The 27429-nt window shown below is 36.6% G+C and overlaps 1 protein-coding gene across 11 annotated transcripts in view; it reads left to right on the top strand.

Annotated features, from left to right (window-relative positions):
• Positions 1–27429, top strand: part of NRG3 (neuregulin 3) — a 1047703-nt gene that overhangs the window by 397803 nt on the left and 622471 nt on the right. The gene's annotated exons all lie outside the window — the stretch shown is intronic.

The raw sequence follows: 27429 nt of genomic DNA, 5'->3' as shown, positions 1-27429 counted from the left end.
TGGTGAATTTGTTGGTTCCACAATGCCATTCAGGAGTAACTCCATGGCTTTTCATATTTCTTTGCACAAGTATAATTGAAGAGCTTGAATTCAGGGTACATTATTTCTTGAGAAAATTAATAATTATATGAACATGTGATGTTTTCTGACAGTACACGAATTCAAGCTTTCTTTGGAAAATAGCTATTATAACTCAGCAATTGAAGTGTTCATATGCAATCTTGATTCATTTTTTTGCCAAAAATAGTTCAACCTATAAATAGCGACTTAGGAACAGAGATGTGGGAGAAAGAAATCTCTAGCTCCGTTTCTATGGTATGCAACATTCGACAAGACCTCAGGGAAACTCACACACAGCAGCAGATTTTCAGTAATGGAGATGCAATAATATCCATTATAATCATGCTAAATATATTGATGCTTGTGAATAACTCTTGCCAAGAAATGTGGTGTTCTCAGTGCCCTGCTTCTCAAAGATGCCATGACACCCAGCCTCAGACTGGGTCGTGGGAATTGCCTGTGTGGCTCCATGCCATATACATCTCCATATGCCTCTTCACAAAATCTTAAGGCCCTTTATGCTCAAGACTTTTGTTTCATCTTTGAATTTTTGACAATCAAGAGCATGCCGAGTCTCACAGTGTTGCTTAGAAAAGAGTTCTTGAATGAATGCATACATGAAACTGAGGTTATGATTTGGCATTTTGGGGTCTTATAGTTTTCTCACAGTTTGCTTAGAAGGAAAAATGAGATGCGGCGGGGGAGAGAGAGCGAGAGAGCCATTGCCATTCTTAGCTTGGACTTTCTTTAGGAATTGTTCCAACACAAAACAGACACTCAGAACCTAGAATTAACTGGCACTCCGTGAATGTCACCTGATGATCGTGACAAATGAACCCATTTCAGAATGGGAGCCAATATCTGCGTATCAAGGAGCTGCAGAGATGACAATGGAAAGGGACAGAACAAGTGATGAATGGTCAGAAGTGGATGCCATTGAGCCTCCGTCTCCAGAGATGGATAGTTTAATTGTTTCCTAGTTGAATTCATACCACAGACACCGTAAACAACTTAGTTTAATCAGCCAGAAACATGGGCTGTCATAGATTTAAATTCACAGCAGGTTATGTTTCTAAAGAGAAACCTACGGAGATCCCTGCCTCACACAGACATAAGAGGGAGCACAGAAGAGACTGACGTCAGCCCCATGATTTAGCCTGGACTATTTGCCCTACAGAACTGGCACTTTATTAACAAGCGGTGGTGTTTATCAAATTGGGCATTCAGAGGAACCTGTTTTCCATTTGATCTGTTTCTTTGAAAAGGTCAGCTTCTCTACAGAAAAGAATTACGATTTCTTTAATGATTTCCTTAATATTGTCCTCTAATTTCTCATTTATTTTTATGTCTCTTCTCTGTTTTTTTTTTTTTTCTAAATAGTGATTTAATGTTAACACCCCTAAGCACATGGTATTGAAAATTCAGGGTTTATAAAGAGACATTTATCTTTTCCTTTTCCTTTTTCCTTTCCTTTCCTTTCTTTTTCTTTTTCTTAAAAAAAAAAAAAATATATTCTTTTGTACTCCATCTGAGGAAGTATTGACCTTCTTCAAAAAGGCCCGTGCTCTGTAATCTTGTTACTCATGTCCCAGGTGAACCTCGTTCTGGTACCAGACCAAACTCTTTGCATTTAATGCCTAGGATTTATTGTTGCTCAGTTCTATAATGTATGCGTTTTTCTTTCTTAATTGGTACTTGGAAGTAGACAGGGAAATATATTATGTTTAAACTCCATTTGACATTAAATTAATATTTATGCTGTATCTGTAGAATCCCCCAAGAGATCATATTTCAGAAAATAGATTATGACTGAACTCCTGTTTCTAACTTGTATTTGCTTGGTTGATAACCATCCCTTTTTTTCCTGAAAAAGACTCAAGGAAGTTGTTCCCTTTCACTGGGCCTCTGATTAGCAATGGCTTAGCCTCCAGCAGGAAACAGATTTGCCTTCTGCGATGTTCCCCCTGCCTTTGGAGGAAGACAGCAGCTTATAGTCACAAAGTGGATAAAGGAACATCTGGGTCAGGGGGTGGAACTTGAATTATGAAGTTGTTCTGAGAGAAAGTGCGTCTTTCGACTTTTAACAGACAAGGAAGAATTCATGAATCTTTCATCTTCTGATAGGAACGTTTCTTAGAGGAAGGAACGGTCTTTAGTGAGGAATACTTTGAAAGACTCAACTTTAGGGAAATCCTGAAATTTCTGGGACTCAGTCTTCTGGCACCCAGTGAGCAGAGGAGGAGAACAGTTAATTATAGTACTATAGCAGCAGGAGAACTTGACAATGTGAACCATGACCTCACTAAGAAGTGGAAGGGGGCAACATTAGCTGATGGGGCAGGAGAGAGCATGGGTTAAACTAGCAGATGACTTCTTGGAGTGGGAGGGGTACAGGTGGGTGGGTAGGATCTTAGAGGACAAAAGATAATGCTTCCCTGCGTTTTCTAAATTTCTTTTTAGTTTTTATTGTTTGCAATCATTTCTTATAATAGGATCAATTTTTGTAAACTCAGATTAGACTGAATTCTGGGTTCAGATAAAAAATTGTAACTGGGGAAGAAGAGGCCAGAGTTAGAGGGACAACTCACCGTTGAAAAGCATATTATGAACAACGTGGACGCTTGTCTTCTCCTTTCTTGAAACTTTGGCCCAGTCCTTATGTTCAACCAGTGGTTGTTATGTAAGAGATAGATGTAGGTCACGATCATTAGGGCTAAATTTCTGGCCGGAAATGTTGGCCTGGCCAAATTTCATTCTTCTGAAAGTGAAGGGTGATACTCAGGTCTGATACATTTCTGTGGACAGAACTATAGATAGGTGATTCTCTGTAAGGGTAGCCCCAGTGGAGTCCCATTCATTGCCTTGTGATTACTTGGAAATAGAGATCTGCATCTTTCTTTGGTGCTCTGGATTGGAGCCCAATTGCATTCAAATAAATTTCCCATCTATTTATTGAATGGTGAAATGGAATTTTACTTCTGTTTATTGAGAAGCTGTCTTAGAGTTCCCATTTCACTTACATTGTTTCATTTAATACAACTCTCCTAAGTAGCTATTATCATTCCTATTTTATTGCAGGAGAAACAGAGGATGGGAGAGGTTAATTTACGTGGTGTTATTCTACTAGTCAGTGGAAAGAGCTCGGGGCTCAGAAGCTTATATAGAAGAGATCTTACTTTTGATGGATTGTAGAGGACCAGGAGCGTGTTCACTGACGCTCATGCAGGAGGAGTGGGCAGACAGGAAGAAGCAGGTGGAGAGGGGCCAGGATGCCATGCTATGCGCTATGTGTTCATTCAGTCAACAAATATTTGAGTGCCTATCACATGCCAGGCACTGTTCCAACTAATGTGGATGAAACTATACAAAGAAAATCTTTGTCGTCTAGAGCTCATGTTCCAGTGGAATGTGGCTGTCACAGTGGCGGGGATGCTGACTCAGTGGTTCACAGACAGACCCAGCCCTTTCTTTGTTCAGGTGTCACGCATGCCCTCTGATGGATAGCCCTCTATACATGCTGGCAGTCTCCCCAGAGTCAGTGTTAGGAAACATAATTGTGAGGTCGGTCATGGGTATCTTGACACATTTCTATGTACCAGACCTCACCTGCTTATAAGTCCACATTTGGTCATGTTGGCTTTAACGGGCACCTTGTAGTGAGATCTCTACCCAGCACCTCTTCCCACCCTGGGCAGCAATTCATACGTACATGTTTCTGTAGAAAAAGTGCTGCTATAGGGATGCCTGGGTGGCTCAGCCAGTTTAAGCATCTGACTTTTTATTTCAGCTCAGGTCATCATCTCAAGGTTGCGAGATCAAGTCCCGCATTGGGCTATGTGCTGGGCATGGAGCCTGCTTACGATTCTCTCCCTCCCTCTACCTCTGCCCCTCCCCCCAAGAAAAAAGAAAAGAAAGAAAAAGTGCTGCTTCTCCACCACCGAGGATGTCTTTCAATGGACCCTTCTTATTTTATGCTGATCTCTGTACTTGTCACTCTTCCTTGTGGACTGAGGTGCTAGAGAGTGTAGGGTATTGGCTCTTTCTCCAACTCTGTGTTTATCAAACTGGCCTTTGGTTCCTTCATTTTCTGATTCTATCCTTCACTCCATCAATGTTACAGACTGACATAGCAGGGCAGATGGGGTGAGGAAATGGGTAAGTAGCAAACCTCTCTCTGGTCCCCGTTCCTCCTCTGCCCCCTCAAAACATTTTTCTTCCTGTTTCAGCTACCAAGAGTCATCAGGGAAGGCCGGTGGCTAACTAGTTATTTTGTGCTCTGCTTAGGAAAGAAGCAAACAAATCGCACCACAGGTAAAATGCTCATTACACAAATAGAACATAAGTTCCAATATCTGTGAAAGATTTATTGAAGAAAAAAAATAGTAGAGTAGATTCAAGGTTATCCTTATAATAACATGATGCTCTCTCCCTTGTATTCAAATTTGCTTTCTAGAGTCAGGATAAAAGATTCATTTATTGGAGTTGCGGTAATACAGGATGTGTTCCTGGGAGCTTGTTACCTGTGAAAATAATATTAATTTCCTCCAGCTTTTCAATTTTTTACCATGAAGTTTCATGTGATATATATCTTTATGTCTTCATTTTTTCCATACATGTGGAAACACCAACTGAAAACCAGTTTTGCCTCTATATACTATTTTTTCCCTGAAGTTCTCAAAATAATGATTCCACAGTTAATGCAAATGTATATATTTACAAAATGGAACATTCATTTAGTGATTGCAAAAGAAATAATGGCTTTAATAACCAGAGCTCCACTTGGTGTCTGCCTGCAAAGCTTTGTTGCAACAATAAGCATCACCCAGTTCCCTGTAGCCCTGTTTGCTTTGAAGGTTCTATTTATGGCTTTCTAATTTTGACTGTATTTTGACATTTTCAAATAAGTGTATGTCATCTGTTGAATAAAGGTTCAGTCAAAATGGATTTGCCTCAATTATCATTCCAGTTTTAATCTCCTTGACTGCAGACTCACCTCTCCTCACCACTGCCAGACATAACACCTGCATTCTTTCTACAACACCGTCTTCAGGAAGGGCTGGAGAGCTGCTGCTGCCCTAAGAAGGATCTCAAGCCCCTGGCTTTTATTTATTTATTTGTTTTTATTTGAGTCTAGTTGACACACAATGCTATATTACTTTCAGGTATACAACATAGTGATACTGTGATTCAATGTCTCCATACATTATGTATGCTGACCACAAGTGTCGCTATCCTCTGTCACCATACAGCCCAGTGCAGTATTGCTCTATTCTCTATGCAGTGCTTTTTATTGCTGTGACTTGTGCATTCCGTACCTGGAAGCCTGTACCTCCCACTGTGCTCCACGCATTGTGTCCCTCCTCCACCTCCCCTAAGCACCTGACTTTTTAGCACTATTCCTCTTCCTCCTCTTACTGCATTTCTATTGCAAGCATGATTTTCTTCTCAAATTTGCCTTCTGTGTCTTTAAGAGGGCTGTATTTGGAGGCAGCACATCTGGCTGCTCTGAAAAAGGGCCAACAGTAACACCAAAGCCACCATGTTACAGTTACTTTGCCTAATTGTGTTTTTTTACTGTTACACTTCTATTGAACTTTGCTCAAGTTTCTAGGGTCAGTTCTTCTTTTGCATCCTAATGGTACAATTTTCATTTTGCCTCCATATTTAACTAATCAGGAAGGACATTCTAGTACTGTCCATATTATATATTTATTATATGTACTGTGAATTAACATTAAAATAATGAATTAGTGTAATTTTTCCTCAAAGACAATAAGTTATAACTACCTGAATCTTAATTGTTGCTGAAAAAATGTATTAATTTTGATATATACTCCCTAATGATGGCATACTTACTTGGATGTATTTTACAAGCTTCAGATCTAGCTATCCTAGAACTGCTACTACTTGAAGACCCATCTTTATATGTTTTTAAACCTGTATTTTACACACACACACACACACACACATGCACATACACACCACATTTTCTCCCTTTTGTAACAAGTTGGGCATCTGATTCAGTGGCCTTACATGTTCTCTGTTAGTACTATTGCTGTTGCACTGGGATATCTATCAAAATGATATGTGGATCCTAAAACTAATAAATAAGTTTAGCAAGGTTGCAAGATACAAGCTCAACAAAACACACATACACAAAATCACATTTTTATATACTAGCAATGAGCATGGAAACCAAAACAAAAACTATAGTACCACTTAAAATTGCTCCAAGAAAATGAAATCATTAGTTAAAAACCATGTACAGACTCTACATGTGGAAAATTACAAAATACTAATAAAAGAAATCAAAGAAGACCTAAATAATTGGAGAGGCACCTGGTGTTTATATTTCAGAAGATTCACATGACAAAGATGTCGATACTCCTGAAGTTGATAGCAATCCCATAAAAATCTTTAGGAAGTTTTTGTAGATAAAATTATTCTGAAATTCATATGGGCAAGTCATGGAATAATTCAAAAACTCTTGCAAAATTAATCAAGTAGGAGGGAAGAAGCACTCAGCTGAGTATTAAAACTTATTATATGTCTATAGTCCCTAAGAAAGTGTGATATTGACAGGAGGATAGGCACAGATCAATGGAACAGAGAAGAAAACCCAGAAATAGAGCCCTATAAATGTGTCTAAATGATTTTTGACTAAGGTCCAAAAGCAATTCAATGAAGGAAGAATACTTTTTTTCAACAAATGATCTGGCGCGGTCCGATATTCATGTGCCAAAGCAAACAAACAACCCGTTCCACCATGAACCTCAACACAACCTCATACCCTTTAAAAAATTAACTTAAAATAGATTAAGCACTTAAACCATACAACTGCAAAATGGACAGCATAATGTAATGTACATTCAAAACTATAAAACTTTTAGAAAAAACAAAGGACAAAATCTTTGGGATTTGGTATTCACCAAAGTGTTATTAAACTTGACATGAAAATACACTGTAAAAAGGAAATTTGAATGAATTGGACTTTATCAAAATTAAAAGGTTTTACTCTGAGATATACCCTGCTAAAAGGATGAAAAGATAAGGCACAGATGAGGAGAATGAATTTTCAAACCATATAGTTGACAAAGGTCTAGTATCTAGAATATAAAAAGAATTCTGAAAATTCAGCAGCTAAAAAGTTTAATTAGAAAATAAGCCAGACATTGACACATTCAACTTAGATATACAGAGGGTAGATAAACACATGGATAGGTGTTCAAAATCATTTGCCATTATAGAAGTGCAAATTAAAACCACAATTAGATATCATTTACACACCTACTGGAAGGACTAAAATTAAAAAAAAAAAAAAAAAGAAAAGAAAGTAGTGACCACACTAAGTGCTTATGGAGATGCAGGGAAACTGGAATTTTCAAACATTGGTGGTGGGAATTTTTCCAATTACTTATAAACCTATGTGGGGTAAATACCATATAGCCAGCAATTGCATTTTTGGGCAATTACTCTAGAGAAATGGAAACAAATTAACACAGAAACCTTTAAATGAACTTTATAGCAGTTATATTCAGAATAGCCAAAAATTAGAAACAGCTCAGTTGTTCTTCAACAGATGAATAGGTAGAATGTAATACTTTTGAATTATGGAATAATACTTAGCATAAAAGAGAAGAACTGTTGGTGTACTCACTAACTTGGATGTATCTAGAGGGAATTATGCTAAATTTTAAAAGCTGATCCAAAAATTTCCATATTATATGATTCCATTTATATAATTTTCTTGATATGACCAAAATATAGAAATGGAAAACAAACTCCGAGTTTCCAGGATTTAATGAAGGGGCAAGGGTGGAAAGAAAGTGACAACATAAAAGGGCAACATGAAGTATCTTTGTAGCAATGGAACTGTTCTTCGAATTGAGTGTGAATATCCTGGTTGTGACATTGTACTATAGTCTTGTAAGATACTAGCTTTGGAGGAAACTGGGTAAACTTGCAAGGTATCTCTTTGTAGTATTTCTTACAACTCCATATCAATCTGCAATTATCTCAAAACTACAAAAAAAAAAAAAAAGCAAACAAATAAATACATGGATGAGACTTTCAGCTCCTGCATAGGTTGGGAACTTGATTTTTAGAGATGAAGTAGGCTCTTCAGCCTCTTAAACTGAACCCATTTTTTGGTTAGTTTACATGACATGGTCAACTAAAAACTTGATAGCATTGCAAAAACAACATCAGTGCATCTAATATTTATTTAAAAAAAATAAAAGCTCATTTGATAACAACAGTGTTCCAAAAGAATGACTTAAAGGCCATAATTTTTTAACCTTACTTGTAGAGCCCATTGAGGGCAGAACTGAGTGCCTGGGTTTATTTCTTATTGAGCCACTACAAAACTACATGTATAGAATCATGCTTTGATGGTCTTACAAGAAATATCTTTTGTATCCTGAGAATTATAGGAATTATATTTTTACATGCACATTGTAAATTATGTGATCAGGTTTTCTCCTTCACATGGGCTGTTAAAATGTTAGAGCTACATAGGGACCAGTCTCTAGCAAAGCAGAGGTCACTGTGACATACTTTTCCAGGCATGCAAAAGTGTTCTCATTTCATTTTTTATCCTACCTTTAATTTATATGTCTTGTTAAAGCTTATGAGTCTTTGGAAACTGCCTAAAATCTCTCTTGGAATAAAATTAAATAAATATATCATGATGCATATCTGCACTAGCCCCTTAATGAACTGTAATTATGTAAGCATGTCCCAGAAACATATTGAAAACTTTGAGAAATCTCCTCTATTTCTGAAATTTCTCTAGGCCTCCTACAAACTCACCTTTATCAAGCATAGCATGGCAAACTAGGTTTTGAATCTACTTCTTTTGACTTTTCTTCTTAGCCTTCTGATGGATGGGTTGGTTTGAACTTGCTACCTGATTGTAGCCTTTGACATTCTTCCAGCATGTTTTCCTTCACTTCTCACCAAGGAAAAGAAGTAATCTGACTCACATGCTCTCTCTGAGCTCCATGGGATTCATCCAGAGAGAGAAAATGCATCAAGACCCTGGAACATGTATTCTAATTTAATCTTAGTTTCAGTTTCCTCTGATGGAAGCCAGTCTTTGACTTTTTCAATCCCCACTAAACTCAGTTCGTATTTCAAACCCTTTTCAAAATGGCCAATTTATTTAACCATAAATAAAATTAACCTTGGATAGATGCAAGAGGGATAAATCATTTTTTTTTAATAAGTAGAAAATGTAGAGTCTGTCATTTCTAGGGCCATTTCTAGAGTGACTAGGAAATGTTGGTGGTGTTTTTTTTTTAATATATAAAGCTATATTGCATAACTAATAAACTTAGTGATAATATTTTTTATTCATGGAGTGCATACATATTTGTAAGTGTAAGCATTGCCTACACCACATCCATATTGTGCTGTAAGATTTTGTAAGTCATTTTTGAGGAAATAATCCCTTTGGCTTATCATTTATAAAGACCAGGCTAACCTTAGGGCAGGCATCTGTCTTAGGTTCCTGGTTCAGAGCAGGATTTTTGGGTTCTTCTGTGATTTTTCCTATCTCCTATGCTCCTTTACTTTCCACTTCTAGAAAATATGAATTTGCCACACATAATATCTGGTGTGTCATGTACTCAAGGAATGTAAATATTTGAGAAAAGCAGCTTTAGACCAGTCAACAGTGGTTGTAGGTCTGTTTGTTCCCTTCTGGCTTTTTTAAAATAGCTCCTAAACATGATAAGTTCATAGCCAATGGGTTTTTAAGACACAATGAAAGATAAAGATACAAAATGCGAATCAATTTAAGTAATATATACAGAAAAATGAAGAAACCCCAAAGTGAAAGGTAGGTGATAGAGCGTAAACATGACACTCATGTCCTCTCCACTGACTAATTTAAAAATGTGTTGCTGTGTTCCTTCTGTTTATGACTAATGTTTAGGTCTTTTTTTTAAAGAAATACATGAGACTTTGGTCTGTTTTGTTTCCCAAGAATGTGACTAATCCTTCCCAAACTTATGAGAGTTGAACAGATGCAGTGTTGACTATCAGTAATTGAATTCCTAAAACAAAAATAAATATGACTAGTTTCATTTAAAATGTAGATGGGACTCCATAGAAAAGAACAAAGATTGATGATTGTGCTATAATGGAATTGGTTGGCTGCCAGCTATGAGCGTCATTCAAGAGTGGCAGGTGTATTGTAGTAGAATGAACAATGAGCTTAGGGTCAGAATATCTAACTGTGTCACCTCAAGGAAGTCTGTTTTCATTATCAAGGGTATATTTCTAGTAGATGAGATCCTCTGGTATCCTAGGAAATGTTAGAGAAGGGCCACAAACAAATTTCACTAAGCCAATCTTAGAGAATCTGACCATCACACGCTCTTCCTTATCCTCAAAGGTGGGCCATGGGTGTCACCAACTTAGTTCCCCAAAAATATCTTAAAGGAGAAATAAAGAAAAACACTCTTCTGAAACCTTTCAGCCCTCTCCAATTGTCATCATACATAGTGATTGCATTCAGGAGGATACAGTAAGGGATTGCTACCTCTGACCTTTGGAAAATTTGGAGAAATCCATACTCATATTTATTATCTCTGTTTTCCCAGCATCTTCTACTAGTCAGTAGAATATCTTGGTATTTATGTTTCTCCCCACATTTGTTTACTAATTCATGAAATGTTTATTGAATTTCCTATGTGGTGGGTGTAGAGCTAAGCTCTGGGAACCCAAAGCTGAACAAAATCAAGGAAAACAAAACCCAACAAACATCTATCCTTAGAGAATTTAAGTAATTACCTCAAGTAATTGCATAGGTAAATGTAAAATTATCACTAAAGTAATTTCTGTGAAGAAGCGATCCTGGTGCAATCAGTGCTACAGCAGTGGCATTTATGCAATCACGGAGGTGAGGCCAGGTTTTCCGGAGTAAATCATCATTTATGTAGTATCCCACTGGATACTACTGGATGAGTAGTACCTGGATACTGGATGAACATGGGTAGTTTAGTGAAAGGTGGAGGAGGGGCATTCCAAATGAAGGCAATGACATGTGAGGGGGTCTTGTGTTTAGGAGGAAGAGGAGTAAATAGAAAATCATTGTGGCTGGAGTTGAGGGTAGAAGAGAGAGGCTGAACAAGTACTGGTGAAGATATGTAGTACCTAACATTTTGTTTTATGTTTTAGAGATTGTCCTGAAACCAGTGAGAAACCATCTAAGTTTACTAAGTAGGATTGAGAGTGGTTGATATGATGCAATGTTTTGCTTTTGTTGGGTTTTTCTTTGTTTTGTTGTTGTTGTTGTTTTGTTTGTGTTTTGTTTTGTTTTTAATCAGAAAGGACCATTCTGCCTGTTGTATGGAGACTGGAATAGAGGGCTTTCCTGATGGATGCAGGTGGATCAGGTTGGGGGAGTTGAGACCGGTTCAAGGCCATGGGAGTGGTGGTGGAGGAAGGCAGATGATGTGAACTATTATGGAGCATAAACTCAGCGGGACTCCCAAGGGTGGGATTTGGGGCAGCTGGTGAATGGCATCAGGGCAGAAGGTGAATGTTAATGTCACTTGCCACCTGATTTATCAACTAGTGGAGGCATAGATAACACAATAGGAGTTTTGTTGTTGTTGTTGTTGGTTTTTTTTGTTTGTTTGTTTGTTTTTTAACACAATAGGAGTTTTTCACAAATGCCTGTGCTTACTGGAGAAGAAAATACAGGCTGACCAACAGTAGCTCACCTTATTCCCAGGCAGGTCACCCATAAGAAAGTCCCTAAACCTGGGGCGCCTGGGTGGCTCAGTGGGTTAAAGCCTCTGCCTTAGGCTCACAGGTCATGATCCCAGGGTCCTGGGATTGAGCCCCACATCAGGCTCTCTGCTCAGCAGGGAGCCTGCTTCCTCCTCTCTCTTTGCCCGCCTCTCTGACGACTTGTGATCTCTGTCAAATAAATAAAAATAAAATCTTTAAAAAAAAAGAAAGTCCCTAAACCTTTCTGACCTTACAGTTTACTGATTTAGTAATGAAATAACACATGTGAAAACTATGTAATACACATATGTATACAGATACACATGGTTTTACAACATACATAGGCTATTACATCTCATATCTTAAATATATATGCTATTGCACTTACTTGTGTGCATTATTTTCTTTCTTCTGGGTGGCCAGTGGGTTAAGCCTCAGCCTTCAGCTCAGGTCATGATCCCAGGATCCTGGAATCAAGGCTTGCATCCAGCCCTCTGCTCAGCAGGGAGCCTGCTTCCTCCTCTCTCTCTGCCTGCTGCTCTGCCTACCTGTGCTCTCTCTCTCTGTGTCAAATAAATAAATAAAATCTTTAAAAAAAAAAATAAGGAGATCCTAGTCTGGCAAATGTTGAGCCAAGATATACACCAATGCTATTTTGAATTAAGAAAAAATCTGATCTCTGTTCCTCAGGTCTGTTTCTTAACTATCTAAAAATAATGTGTTAGTGGTTTAATGCTAATGGATCATAACCATGTTAATATATAACTTTGAAAGTCTGTTGAATATTAATTCATATTAATATGTAGCATGTTTAGTTTGCAGTTTTGCTAAATTCCTTCTTGAATTTTCACCTTTGTCTACTTGGCAATATTTTTAGAATGAGGTTATTAAGTTCCATTAAGAAGGAATATAGACAGAACAGCTCAAGTTTATATTTAGCTTTTGACACTCATCATTAGATCATGCAAAGGTAATAAACCTTTTGTGCTCTTCAAATTCCCTGCTGAAATTCCTTTCTCTTTCCTTTTAACATACCCTAAACACAGAGTAATTCTGCGGCATGACAGAGTGCCCTGTGTACCTATGGTAAAAAGGCTAGTTCTAAGGATAGCATATAGTGGAAATAAAAGAAAAATCTGTCTTTACTGTGGTTTGAGGATATGGTTGAGAAGGAGATACAGAGGGAGATCAAGAGAGAAATGTAGAGTTTGCCTTCTACAGAGTCATCCATTGAGGTGGTGTGAGACACCTTGAGTAAGAAAGGTGGACTTCAACAGACTACACAGCTGGCTTCCCAGAAGAACCAGGGCACCAGTCCCTTGGAGTTGCCCTAGTGGGTCAGAGTGATCATGCAGAAGGAGTCTTTCTCAGTTTTCTGAGCCCTGAGCAGGGTTTGGAGCCAGGGCATGCCATGGGACCCAAGGTAACCATCATACCATGCATAGTGGCTTTAAACCCATGGACCAATTTCTAGTTAAAGAATCTGGCAGAACCTCAGAGCTCTGCAGTCAAGGAAGCATTAACTGGATGCTGAGTCAGTGAGGAAAAGAGGGCTGCTGATATTCCCCCCGGCTCATAATAATCAAAGTAAGAGCTGATATTTATTGAGTGCTATTTTAAGGTCTTTCCATGTATTTAGTAACTTAATCCTTCTTCACACCTTATCAAGTAATTACTTATACAATCTTCAGTTTACAGATGAGGAAATTGAATACAGAAATGTTAAGTAACTTACAGAGCATCACACAGATAATAAATGGAGATCCAGGATTTGACGTAGATAATCAGATCCACACACTGTGCTGTACCAGCTCTCTGCTAGCATGCAGCTCCCAGGCTGTAGCAATGAGGCCAGCATGATTGAAAATGGCCAAGTGGATTTGGGCTCCAAATCTGGCCCTCCACCTTCTTTTGGTAAATAATGTTTTATTGGAATAACAGTTCTGCTCAATCATGCATGTCCTCTCAGAGGGTCCTTTGATGTTGTAATGGGAGAGTTGAGCAGCTTCGACACACATCACTTGGCTTATAAGACCTCCAGCGTCCACCATCTAGCCCTTTGCCAAAAAAATTTGCAACCCCTGTAGTGGACAAAAGCTATCCAAAACTCCAACCAGAGGGCATTCAAGGAGTGGCAGGATCCAAGGAAATCCCCCAGTTACATGAGGATGCAAAAAACACTCAAGTCTTTCATGAATATCTGGATGCTTTCTTAGTTGAAAAAGCAGAAGCATGCATTTCACCAGAGAACAACACTCTGCCACCTGAAAAGACTATTTTCCTTATTGTTTTGGCCCAAACTATAAATTATAAGCCAGATTAGACATTTATTCAGAGGCTCTGGAAGAATGCCATACTATTTAAGTTTTATGTTAATAAAAAACATGTTTCAGGGTACCTGCTGAAGTATATGTGGGTGAATTGACATGCTGTCTTGAATTTGGCAAATAAAATTAAAAATATGTGGAGTATGGTAAAAAAGATGGCCAAATTAATGAGACTTGTTTAAGCTAAGTGATTAATACATTAGGATATCTTACACTATTCTTTTTACTTTTCTGTGTTTAAAAATGCCCCTAATGGAAACTTTAAAAAAATACAGTGTAAATTATTCAGACAGTTTCCATATTTTTCTCATGAACCAAATACAAAAAACTCAGTATTTTCATCATAAGCTTGTCATAACATCCATTCATTATTTTCTTCGTCCCATCAGAAAAGAATTGATGAATTGGCTCTAAGCATAAATAAGAAAAGGAAGGGGGTGCTTGGGTGGCTCAGTGGGTAAAGCCTCTGCCTTTGGCTCGGTTCATGGTCTCAGGGTCCTGGGATCAAGCCCTGCATCGGGCTCTCTGCTCAGCAAGGAACCTGCTTCTCCCCCACTCTCTGCCTGCCTCTCTGCCTACTTGTGATCTCTCTCACCGTCAAATAAATAAATAAAATAAAATAAAATAAAATAAAAAGAAAGAAAGAAGGAAAAGGAGGAAGAGACACCTACTGGGCAGTTACAGATTATTTGACAACTTTGTGTTGCCCGACGTTGCACTCTGCCAGAGTGAACTGGAGTATGAGGGATGGCAGATGGCACAGCAGAGTTCCCATTCCTAGAGAATCACCAACAATAAACATTTCCCGTCTCTCTTATTTCCCCAGTGGGTATAGTATGGAATGCTTGAGGGAGGCAAATATACCCTTCGAAAACACTTCTTAAACATCATTTTCTCATTAATAAAAAAGGAGAAGGTAAAATATGTATAAAATATCTTTTGCAGCAATTAATTTGAATATTATATTTTATTAGCCTATAATATCTGTGTTGTGTTTTAACAATGATATCTAGCACCTGTCAAAAACAAGGTTTCAGTATGTCAGTCAAACTGACAACTCTGAAAATAACACAGAACATTTTTTTTTACATGCTCCTCCACTAGATTATCTCTGGTAATATAATTTCCATTTTGATTTCTAATTGCATCCAAAAATTATATATTAGTGCCTTCTTAATCGTCAAGTATTTATGATTTTTGATATTTTAAAATATGGATGTAGATTTTTTTTTCTTTCTATTGGAAGGAAATAGGATTCTGTGTATATAGTTCGTCATTTATTTTTGGAGGAATTATTGAGTGCCCTGTACCAGGCATTATTGCAGGCATGAGAGAAGTAGCAAGAAGGGAAACAGCCCTGCTTTTTTCAACTTTACATTCTAGGGTTTTAAAATCAAGTTGCTGCTATTACATTTAGTTCATTTACAGCCTCAAATTTTGTTTACTAATTCTAACCCATTCTGAAAGAAGAAAATGAAAATGTCCTACTATAGTTACATATCTTATCAGTCTCCTTGATTTTTATTTTTGAATTCTACATTTAGCTTCTATTATTATTATTATTATTATTGCTGTCATAATTATTATTATTGACAAATGTTTGCCTTTATTTCTAATAATGAACAATGAACGACTTTATCCTGATTAGAGTTTTAAGCTTAAAATATAATCTTGTTTGACAAGATTAAATATAATATTGTCTAACATTGGTATAATAATAATAATAACCATTATTATTATTATTATTAATTTTTGTTTTTGCTCTGACCTGCTATTTTATTGCCTTGCTTCTTTTTATTTCCATCTATTGATGAGCACTTTGTTTTCATGTGCTTCGAGCTTCTTTTTTTGTGTGTATAAGCAGCATACCACCTGACTCCTATATAATCCCACCTAATACACCATCTTTTAATGTAAAAATTGACTCTGTTTACATTTAGGATGACAATATGTGCAACTTTTTTCTTTCCCTCTGACTTTTCATTTATTATTTATTTTACTTTTTTACTTTTTGTTCCTTTTTCTATGTTTTTCCTTCATGTTTTATTTTTTCAATTTGGTCAAGTTATATTTGCTTTGTTTTTTCCCTTCATTGTTTGGAGGTTCTGTTTTATAATTCCATTAGAAGTTATCTTCTGCAGAAGAAGTCCATGTACGTTTTTTAAGGAAGTGTAATTGACATACAGTACTATATTTGTTTCATATTCGACAGTTCTCTACATCATGCTGTGCCCAAAATGATAAGTAGTTACCACCTGTCACCGTATGGTTATTAGTGACTATATTGTCTGTGCTGTATTTTTCATCCCTGTGATTTATTTTATAACTAGAAGTCTGTACCTCTTAATCTCCTTTACCTATTTCACCAGTCCCCTCACTTTCTCATCTCTGGCAACCACCAGTTTGTTCTCTGTATTTATGAGTCTATGTTATACTTCAAATGATAATTGTAACCAGCATCTGTTTTACTGGCATCACTTATAAAAGGAAGAAAAACTTCTTCCAGGAGAATCCGTACCATCCATCCATAGTCCCATGTGGTTATTTATGTTAAAATTAATTAAAATTAAAAACTCTATTTCTCAGGCTCAGCAGTCCCATTTCAACTTGTCAAGAGTCATAGGAGACTAGTGGCTACCATATTGCTAAATGCATATTTGGAAAACATTTTTAATATTGCAGAGAATTCTACTGGACTGCATTGGTGTATAGGCTATGGATATATACTTTATATACTACTTATATACATTTTTGGGTTATATATCATAACATTGGTGAGGTTACTGTTAGTAGGTTAAATATTAAAGATTGATAAATAAGTCAGTGTCCTAATACAAACATAAAATGATCAATAGGACTTCATGCCACAAACCAGTTAAAATAATATCAGTGTCTTAAGTGAGGGGTTATTTAACAACAAATTGTTTTGGTTAAGTCAGGATGTCCCAGGAGAGCTTCTTGTAAACAAACTAGCCAGGACTCAATTTCATGATGACAAGATTTCAAATAAGTTTAAATCTGGTAAGAGAGGACCTTTACCTTAACTCGCCTAATGTCTATAGACCTAGCGTCCTCAAGATATCTGACTTGTAAATAGTCTGAAGCTTTTACTATTATCTCAGTAACGGGTTGTAATGGCTGGCTTAATGCAATGTATTCTGAAAGCACCTGTGTCAACAGTCTTTCTGTTTTTTTAAGATTATTCATTAACTGTTCAATGAAACATATGGCCTTCAGGTTCAACACAATTTTATCTGAGGTTGAATTAAATCATTTGTAGACTCAACATTTTATTTCTCTTTTCCAGCATCTACCATTAGATGGGAAAAAGATGTGTTCTGTTTTTTCTACCAAGACACTAGAAAGGTCCTACTATTCTCTCTTACATGCAAGAAAGATAAACCCTAGAATAATTTTCAATTTCCTTCTCTCATACACATACACATATGTGCAGAAAGATACATAACTTACCACTCTCCTATCCGATCCTTTCAGTTCAGCTGAGGACTCCATTATAATTTATTTGGAGGATCTTAGCATCCCTAGGATAATATCATCACATAGGGCATGTGACATTTTTTCAGTCATTGAAAGAGTCTTTGTAATAATAAAATCAGGAAAACATTTTAACACTTTTCAATAGAGGATGGATATAAATAAACCTGGTCCCTCATTTATAGATATTTAGGTTGTTTTAAATTTTGTTAATACAAATAATGCAACAAAGAATAACATTGTACTTTCTCATGTAATCAAGTATGTCTAGGACATATTCCCAGGAGTAGAACTGCAGTATCATGGTATGTGTTTGTATATTTTGTTGGATATTGTCAAATTGTTTTTCCAAGGGTTTCTACCACCAAACAATATTCTTACTAGAAATGTATAAGCATGCTTCTCTTCCTGCAGTTTTACCAAAATTGTCTAAATTTTGGAATTTTAGAATTTTTTTCTAGCCAATCTGATAGGCAAAAAACTGTAACACCGTGCGACTTAAATTTATTTTTTCTTATTTGGAGTGTGACTGGGCTCTCTTCATATGTCTAAGAGCCATTCATAACTCCTATTTCACAATTGTCTATTTCTATTTCTTTAGCACATTTCTTCTCTGATCATTGTCTTTTTCTAATTTTCTAAGAGCACTTTGCATAATAGAAAGATAAGCAATTTTTGGAATAGTTTAGAAATAATACTAATTTTTTCAGGCTATCATTTGTCTTTTGATTTTTCCTAAGGGGTTCTTTTTGCACAGAACATTAAAATATATATATATATATATATATATATATATATATGAAATGTAAATAAAATTCATATATAAATATGTATAAATATAAAATTTATAAAAATATAAAATATATCTATATTTATAGGTGAGTCCATTTGTTCAGTTTCTGAATTTTCTGGAATTTTGAGTCATTGTATTGGTCAGAATAGGGCTAGGTTATGCTAATTTTACTTCATATGGTTGTTGACAGAATTCAATTGCTTGAAATTTTGGGACTGAAGTTCCTGCTTTCTTGCTGTCTATCAGCCTGGTGCCACTCTGAGCCCAAGAGGGCTTGCAGTTCCCTGAGCAAAGCCTGGCTGGCTAATAAAGGACTTTCACTGCATCTGTAAAAGCCTTCACCTTCGCCATGTAATATAGTTTGATCATGGAGTGATGTTCCGTCATAGTCACAGGTTCCATCCTGGGGCCATTTTAAAATGGTGCCTACTACAGATGCCCTTAGAATTCCTCCTCTTATCTACTTGTTCACATGTCTATTAGTTTCCTAGTTCCTTAGACACATTTATAATTTATTTTAATATCTGCTAGGAACCATTCTTTCTCATCCTTTTTTAAGAGCTTCGCTGGCTTATATTTATTTGATATAATTTCCATATTGACTTTAGAGAGTAAGTTTAAAAACTTATTAAAAGAGAAAAACCTGTAGGGAATTTTATAAGTACCGTGATAATATATTTAATTCTACTAATGGAGAAGTGGCGAAAAAAAAAAAAAGTGGATTGTAAATGATGGTGAGGTTTCCTGTTTAGAACCTGTTATGACTTTCTATTTGTTTAAGATTTCTTTGGTTTCAATTAGTAGTGTTTTAATTCCTCCCCCTTATACTTCCTATGTATGTTTTATTGGTTTTAAGATATTTTATTTTTTGTTCTGGTTATAAGTGTGATCTTTTACTAATATATCTTGTAGTAGTTATTATTTTCCTATATGCAAGCTACTGATTTTAGTATATTAACTTTATATGATAATTTTTCAGAAGATTCTTGGATTTTCCACCTATGCGATTCTAACTGTAAATAATGATAATTTTTTCTCTTCCTTTCAAGTTTACACATTCAGTTTCTTCTATTTTTTAATGGACCGAATGTGATCAGCTAATTTATTTCTAGTGAACTAATATGCTCTTAAGGAATATTGATAATAGTGGACATCATTTTCTTATTCTCGATTTAGTAAGAGTGACTTTCATACTAAGCATGATACCATTTTAGGTTGATATAAATATATTCCTCTTGAAAAACCTAGTATTCCATCCATTAGTAGCTTTTTATCAGTTTTATTGATTTAAATGACAGATAGTATTGTATTAAAGTGTGTAACAATGATTTGATATACATATATAGTGGGATGATTATCCCAATAACTTGTTAGCATTGATTACTATTTTATTGATTTTTAAAAAATAAATAATAGCTGAATTATGTCAGTGTACTGTTTAACATCTTTTGAGATGATTATATGATTTTCCTCCTTGGACTCATTAATATGACTGTTTGTATAAATTGATCTAATATTAAACACTTCTTACATTCCTGGTATTAACATCACTTGACCATGATGTCTTGTTCTTTTAACATGCTGCTGCATTCAATTTGGCGATATTTTATGTGGCTCTTATAGTACTATTTTTAAGTAATATTGATGTGTAGTATTATTTCCTATGCTATCTTGATCAGATTCTGGAATGACTATTATACACTCTTCTTTAAAACTAATTTGAAAAGTTTCCTTTTCTTTTGTACTCTAGTGAAGTTTAAATAATATTATGGTTATCTGCATTAAAGGTCTGATAGAAGTGTCCTGTGAAAACATCTGAGCCTGCTGGTTTTTTGATTGTGTGGGGGAGTGTGCTTTGCCTGTTTCATCTCTTTTGTCCATTTAAATTTTGCATCTTACTCTAATGGCTTTGGTGAATCACATTTTACTGAGACTATTATTCATGTGATACAGCTTTACCTACATGAATGTTCTGATTTTCAATATCATTTCTTAAAAAAAAAAAAGTGGGATTTAAATTTGCAATCTTTTATGACACAAAATTAAGACCTTTTTAAAATTCCTAGTTAGGAGAGTCTTTGTTTTCTCATTTGGTTGTTAACTTCTTACAGTATTATACGTTCTTTATTAAAAAATATTCTCTGTGCATTTGTTGTTATATTTGTGTGCTTTTACATGGTCGGTTTTTGTGGCTGTCACATGGGCACATAAAATTGTACTTTATATTGTACAACAGATGGAATTTTATACATATAAACACATGTACAAGTATGCACATAATTATATACATATAGGTGTGTATATTATACCAGTAAGTTCTGTCTTATTGCTATATAGACTTTTCTGTATTGTTCATTATTTTTGTTTATTTGACTGTCCCTATCTGTGAGAAATGAATTACTGTCCTCTATCACTGAAGGGGACAATATTAACTTGGGTCTTTCATCTTGAAACATGTGTCCTTCTATAATTGAGAGATGTGAAATCGTTGTTGTTGTTTTCTGGAGTGTCTTTTATGTTGTTGGACGATGTGCAGAAATCCGAGACTAGTCAAAATTTCCCTTCTAAAAATTAAAAAAAAATATTTTGGGTAATGAGGCAAAAAACTATGAATGAACTCATTTATAAATTCTAGTACTTAAGAACGTTTCACAGTGTTGACTCTATTAATCAGTTTTCTGTGTTATTATTGGAACTTTTTCCGTTTTGAGTTGCCTTCTTTATTTTACATTTTTTATTTAAAAATACCTATATTATTTAACATATTGTTTATAACATTTGTTGTGTTTCCCTGTTTTGGCTTTTTTTTTCCAGGGACTTGAATTACATATACTGAATCTGCTTAGCTGATACTGTGCATTTCTCATTTTCTCTCTAAGCCTTTTTAAGATTTTGTCTTTCTTTTTCCTTTTTCCTTTTATTTGATTTTTCATTTCTTCCTATTAAAATCTTTTTCCAAATTTGATTTTTTTTCTTATAATATTTTGAACTCAACTTGGTTTAGGAAGGCTAGTTCTTCAAGTCCCTGTGTTTTATTCTAAATCAAAAGTATTATTTTTGAAATTTAAGACAGCCTCTTACTTAGGCTATTTTTTTAGGCTATTTTTTTAGGTTTTTGGAAATGTTTCTGCTTCTGGGCTCTTTTGACATGTCTTATAATGTCTTCTTTTCCCTTCCCCCCATGTGGCTTCTACTCAATCACAGCTACTTATGTGAGCACCTACTTATGTTTTTGAAAAGCAACACTGTAACTTTATTTGAAGTTCCTGAAGATGAAGTTTGTGTGTAATTTTTTTGTTACTTTTTATGATTACAGGAAGAATTAGAGGAAAAATTCTGCATATGCAGCTGTGTTCATACCACAATTTCTTCTTCATACTTTTTAGTTCATATATTAATCTGTGGCTTTCAGAAGCTATAATTTATTAGGATTTTTCCTGATTATTTCACTTATTTTCTTCTCGGGCTGCAGGACTCCTTAAATGTGCTAGAATTTTCCTTCATCTGCTCCCTGGAACTCAGGTTGAGCTCTGTAAGTACATTAAGTTGGAGCCATGCCACAAATGGTAGGGAGTGTTGTGGTTTCTTCTACCATCGTCTAACAGCGGAGAAAAAGCATGGTTTCTATTTTTTACCAAAAAAGCTCATGAAGCCTATTTTCCTTCTCTTCCAAATGTTCTATCTTCACATATAGACAAGACTCACTACTCACTACTGGCACATCTCTCCCTCAGCTGTTTGGGAGCTAGAGAAATCTGGCAACTCCTAAGGACTGATGCCACCCATTTTTTCTGGGATCCAGAGTTCTCTGAAGGTTATGTGCCTGTTAGGGTCCACCATTAGTTTCTTCTGGAAGTCTCCAGCATTAATTTCCAAGATCTCATCAATCTCAGAGTAGAGAAGCTCTTGTACCAGCTCTAGACTTCAGACCCCTTGATAGTGTCTGAGCCTTCACCAGCACCTTCTGTGTTGTCTCAGTGGTTGTTGGGGGTGAAGGACAACTCAGATGCATGTAAGCTGTCATCTCCTATCCTTCCCTTATTATTGCTTATGAATATGTTTTATACAAATTCCTGTGAGATTGCAGAACTACAGAAAAATAAATTGGCGTAAGGTTTTAAACTGCCATGGGTGAAATTTTAAAACAACTCCCATGTTGCCACTTACTGTGTTTCAAAGTCTCTTAATTACTTGAACTGAAGGTGATAGTGTTTCATTTCACAAACTGCTTTGCATTAAAAAAATAATAATAAAAAAGAGAGGAAAAAAAAAAAAAAAACAGGTGCCCTTGAAGAAAGTCCTCCACTGTTTGGCTGATTGTTTCTGATGCCCTGGAAGGTCCAAGTCAGAGCATTTGGGAGAATTCCAACTTCTACTAGAATTCTGCTCCCAGGGAGGAGGGAAGGAAGAAATTAATCTGACTCCCATTAAAAAATCGTCTATATTCCAAGTCATGGGGGGAGGAAGTTAAATACTCACCAAAATAAAGAGGCAAACAAAAAGCATGTATCAGGAACAGTAACATGGAGCCCTTAAATAAGAGTGTTTAGGGAGGAAAGAGTCAAGGGTAGAACTTTGAACATGTAAATCGGAGGGTGTCTTAAGTTAGCTTGTAATGTCAATGCCTTTCAACTTAAATTGCTTCTCCCAGTTCAGCCCTTTCTTTGATGTATCTTGGTTGATTATGGTGATGATGATTAGGAGGATGATAACAGCAACATCAACCCTCCTTCTTCTGCAAACTTTTTAACAACATGTGGCCAATATATCACAGAGTATTTCTGCAGTAACATTTGCCTCACCTTCTTGCTGTAACTTCTTTTTCAGTCCTTCATTATATCTCCTGGATGACTGCCATTGCCTCTTCACAGCTCTCTTTGGGAACCTCCAGTATCTGCCTCCAATTCATCCCTCTCACAGTTGTCAGAATAATGTTTTCCCTACAAGTGACCTCCGATTGTCAGTGTGGTGTTGCCACAGTATCATCCATCTTCTTCATTCTTGTGCTTTCTGTTTTGTGAATAGAAGGTTAGAGCAGGCACCAAAAAGGGGATGTGACTTGTGCTGTGTTTTCTGAGCAAGTCGGAGAGGTGAATTATGGATTTTTCTATCAGGCAGACTCAGATTGAATGCTGTTCATTTCTGGGTTTATGTCTGTTATCCTGCAAATAATAAGTACCCCAAAATGTTAGTGTGCTATTATGCCATGGGGATAGAAGAATTCTCTACCACATAAAACTATTTTTATACAACTATCAAAGTAGTCTGGAGATTTCAACTTTCATTCAAATAAAAATGAAAGAAAATGAATAACATTGACACAACTGAGCACAAAAGAATAATATTGTATTTTCTAAAATATACACATCAACCACTTTAGGTTATTGTATATGAAAAGGCCATGAGGGTAGCTGGGTTGAGTAGGCCAGCAATTTCTTCCAATCATTTTTTTTCTACTTGCAAAATACTGTAAGAAGTGTATCCACGGAGGGCTATGATTTTGGCAGAGGCAGCATACAAAAACTGGAGAGACAGATGTCTGTTCTTTGACCACCAATAAAAAAATTCCTTCTCCCTCTCCGTCCCTTTCTGTCTCTCTCTCTTCCTCTGTCCTATTTCTTTCCCTCTCCCCACTTATCTAGGTATAAAGAATTCATCTCAGGAAATGTCAAATCTCAGGCAAGCATCAGCACTTAGAAATTAGCTTTTCTGTCTTGCCAAACATGGGGAAGTTTTGTTTTACTCCTCCTAAAGATTGTGCAGTGGAAGGAGACATTTCTTTCTAGCTGCTCCCTGAGTGCTGATCAGATGTTACTCTCTGAGATTCCAATAGGAAAGGGTGAGAGATCTTCGAGTGTGTAGGATCAGCAGCATTACTCACAAAATTAGTTTAAAGTGGGGCCTTGGGACAACTGGCTGGCTTAGTCTGTGGAGTGGGTGACTCTTCATCTTGAGGTTGTGCATTTGAATCCCACACTGGGTGTAGAGATTCCTTTAAAAAAGTGGGGCCTTATTGAATGAGATAATTGTTTTGTTTTGGGTTCACCAGATAGTTATACTTTTTTTTTCCAAGATTTTATTTATTTATGTGACAGATCACAAGTAAGCAGAGAGGCAGGCAGAGAGAGAGAGGAGGAAGCAGGCTCCCCGCTGAGCAGAGCCCAGTGAAGGACTCAATCCCAGAACCCCAGGATCATGACCTGAGTTGAAGGCAGAGGCTTTAACCCACTGAGCCACCAAGCACCCTGATACTCATACTTTTATCTTAAATTATTTTCTGTGAATATTTGAGACTGTAACCGCTTTGCCTGTCTGTTCCCAAGCAGCATTATGAAATGATCTCTTGATTTGTTCTCTTCTTCACCTGTATATAAGGGGAAATGGGCCAAGTGATTAGTGAAACAAACATTTTTTTATGATTGAGATAGCACTTGCTAGCTGTACTGAAAACTGTGTCTTTATATTTTTCATTATGGTTAACCAAACCAAACAAGACAAAAAACTCGAAGATATGGACATGCAAGAGACCAGGTGGGATCAGGAAAATTGATGAGCAAGTGAGGTCTTGCTGCTTAATAGTTACTAGGAATTTGCCAAATACTTTCCATGCATCTGGTACTGGGTACATTCCCCATATTATCTTATTTTATACTCACTCTAAACAAGAAGGGAATTTCCAACTGCTCTCCCATTTTATAGACAAAGGAACGGAGGCATTGAGACATAATATCTTGACCACAATCATTCAATTAGTAAATGGTAGACTTGGAATTGATTGCCTATGACCATAATCACCTTAATAGTCTGAGCTCTATCCTATAGGTGCTGTTCCAGACAGCAAATCATGATTACACGACATTCTGGCTGTATTACTTGGAACAAATTATTTAACCTTTCTGCAAAATCAGGCCAATAAAACATCTCTGGTATAAGTGAAGAGTTGGTGATTTTGTAAAGCATCCACCCCATGAGCTTGTTGCAGGCTCAGTGTGCTCAAGGAACATTGGTTCTCTTCCAGGGGCAATTGCCTTTCTCTTAAATATACACAAGCAAGGACATTTAGTTTATTCTGTGACAACAATAAATAACACAGGGCCTCCCACGTAGTAAATAATCAGTAAGAAAAGAAAAAGAGCAGCAGAAGCCTGGATGTACAAATTTTTGGAAATTGACTCTTCTGACAGGTACTACGAAGCCATAATGGCATATCTGAGTCTGTATTGTGGGGGCCAGAATCTTAGCAAATAATTTGAGAAAACTATTCCAAATAGTCAGCCAAAGTTATCCCTAGAAAAACCCCTCTGTAGAAAGAAAAGATTGGCAGACGATCTGAAATGCAAACAGATAGAAGATGTTATGTCTGTGTTATGGTCCCCTTGTAGTCTCTTTGCCTGCACCTGCTACCTCCCTGACTCCTAGAGCCTGCAATGGAAGTTCCATACCCTAAAGGACCTGAAAGGCAAGTGCCCAGATTGATTGGATTCTCACTAAGCTGTAAATAATAGGATTCCATTTCTTCCTCAGAGGTGTGCTCGACCTAGGGATGTTTCAAGAGAGCACCTCCCATGTAGGAAGAATTGTTGCCGAAGCAGAGGCAAAGCATCACAAGACAAGGAGATCTGAGGCAACATCACTAGCCCATGCAGCTTAGATGTTATATCAGACCTCCTCTTTGAATTTTGGCTTTCTTACCTATCTTGCAAGATAATAATTTCTGTTCAGTCACAAAACTATGCTGAATCCAATAATATCCAAAAAAGTAGATTGATAACATAAAAGCACCATACAAATAGCATTAGGATCATTATTTCATCGTTTAGTTGAGCCAGTCCTGAATGTAGTATCTGGAATCCTGTCCACTGAGGCAGGGCCCTGTTAGTGCTGCCTGGACACCCGCAGTCTCAGATGCCATCTCTTGGATGACCTTACCCAGGTGACAGTGAAGCAGTAAGTATGACCAGCTCTAGCCTCTGGAAGGCCCTGTGATCTTTCTGCAGAGGTGTTCTCAGAAAACTAGGGCAGCCCATGCACAGCCCAGTGATGGATGTGTGACAGGGAAGGGACACTGTCCCCAGTCCAGTTAAGGCCAGATCCTGTGAACTTGTGTTTGGTTTCCAGTTGTGTCAGGGTAAAGAGAGAGGAGTTTATGTATTCCAAGCCAACAGTTGGGAGGCCTTTACAGCACTGACTGCACGTCCATTTCATCCTATCTGACAACTGAAGGCTTAGAAGACATCAAAGGAATGGCTAGTGGACAGTGTTAAGTGCTGTATGAACATGGTGGGTCTGTTTTAAGAAAGTTAAGACTCTACCTGTCTGGGCATGACCTCTTTGATTCTAAATCATTTTTTCCTACTGCCTTGTTCTAACCTTTCTTCAAATGAAAGAAGAGCCAGATTTAACTAGTTGGAAATATGAGCTCTACTGCTTACTAACAGGCCATACGGGCTTGGAAAAGTTATTCAGTCTCTTTAATCCCTGCTTGTTCATGGGATAATAATGCAATCTACCTATTAGGGTTTGGGAGAAAAATCAGATAACTTAGGAAAGTCCTCAGCACATATTCAACACTCAGTAAATGTTATCTCTTGTGACATTTTTAGTTATAAGAGGAGCTTTATCACTTATTTTCTCTCATTAGCTTGACCTCAGCATATTACTTTAATCGAAATGAGTTGATGTCATTTAAGAAGCCAGTGTTGTGGACTGATGTGACTTTTAAAACAGTAATCACATTTCCTCATTTTCTTATGAAATTCCAAACTTTTCGTTCATTATCTCTCTTCTGCCCACTCTTCTGAAACTTCCAGATGGCAGAGTTTTAAATTTGGAGTGACCACAGAGATAATCTCAAGGAACCCTCTCATTTTTGAATGGAGCGATTAGTGCCAAAGTAGGAAAAATGACTTACTTGTTTCCAGCATTCCTGTAACTGACATTAAAAAGAGATGAAGAATTAAAAAAAAAAAAAAAAAAAGTTGCAGGGGTGCCTGGGTGGCTCAGTGGGTTAAA

Source organism: Lontra canadensis, unplaced genomic scaffold (assembly GCF_010015895.1).
Source record: "Lontra canadensis isolate GAN:19392208 unplaced genomic scaffold, GSC_riverotter_1.0 scaffold3, whole genome shotgun sequence".
NCBI lineage: Eukaryota > Metazoa > Chordata > Mammalia > Carnivora > Mustelidae > Lontra > Lontra canadensis.
The sequence above is the reverse complement of the archived record's forward strand: the minus strand, read 5'-3'. Positions and strand labels throughout refer to the sequence as shown.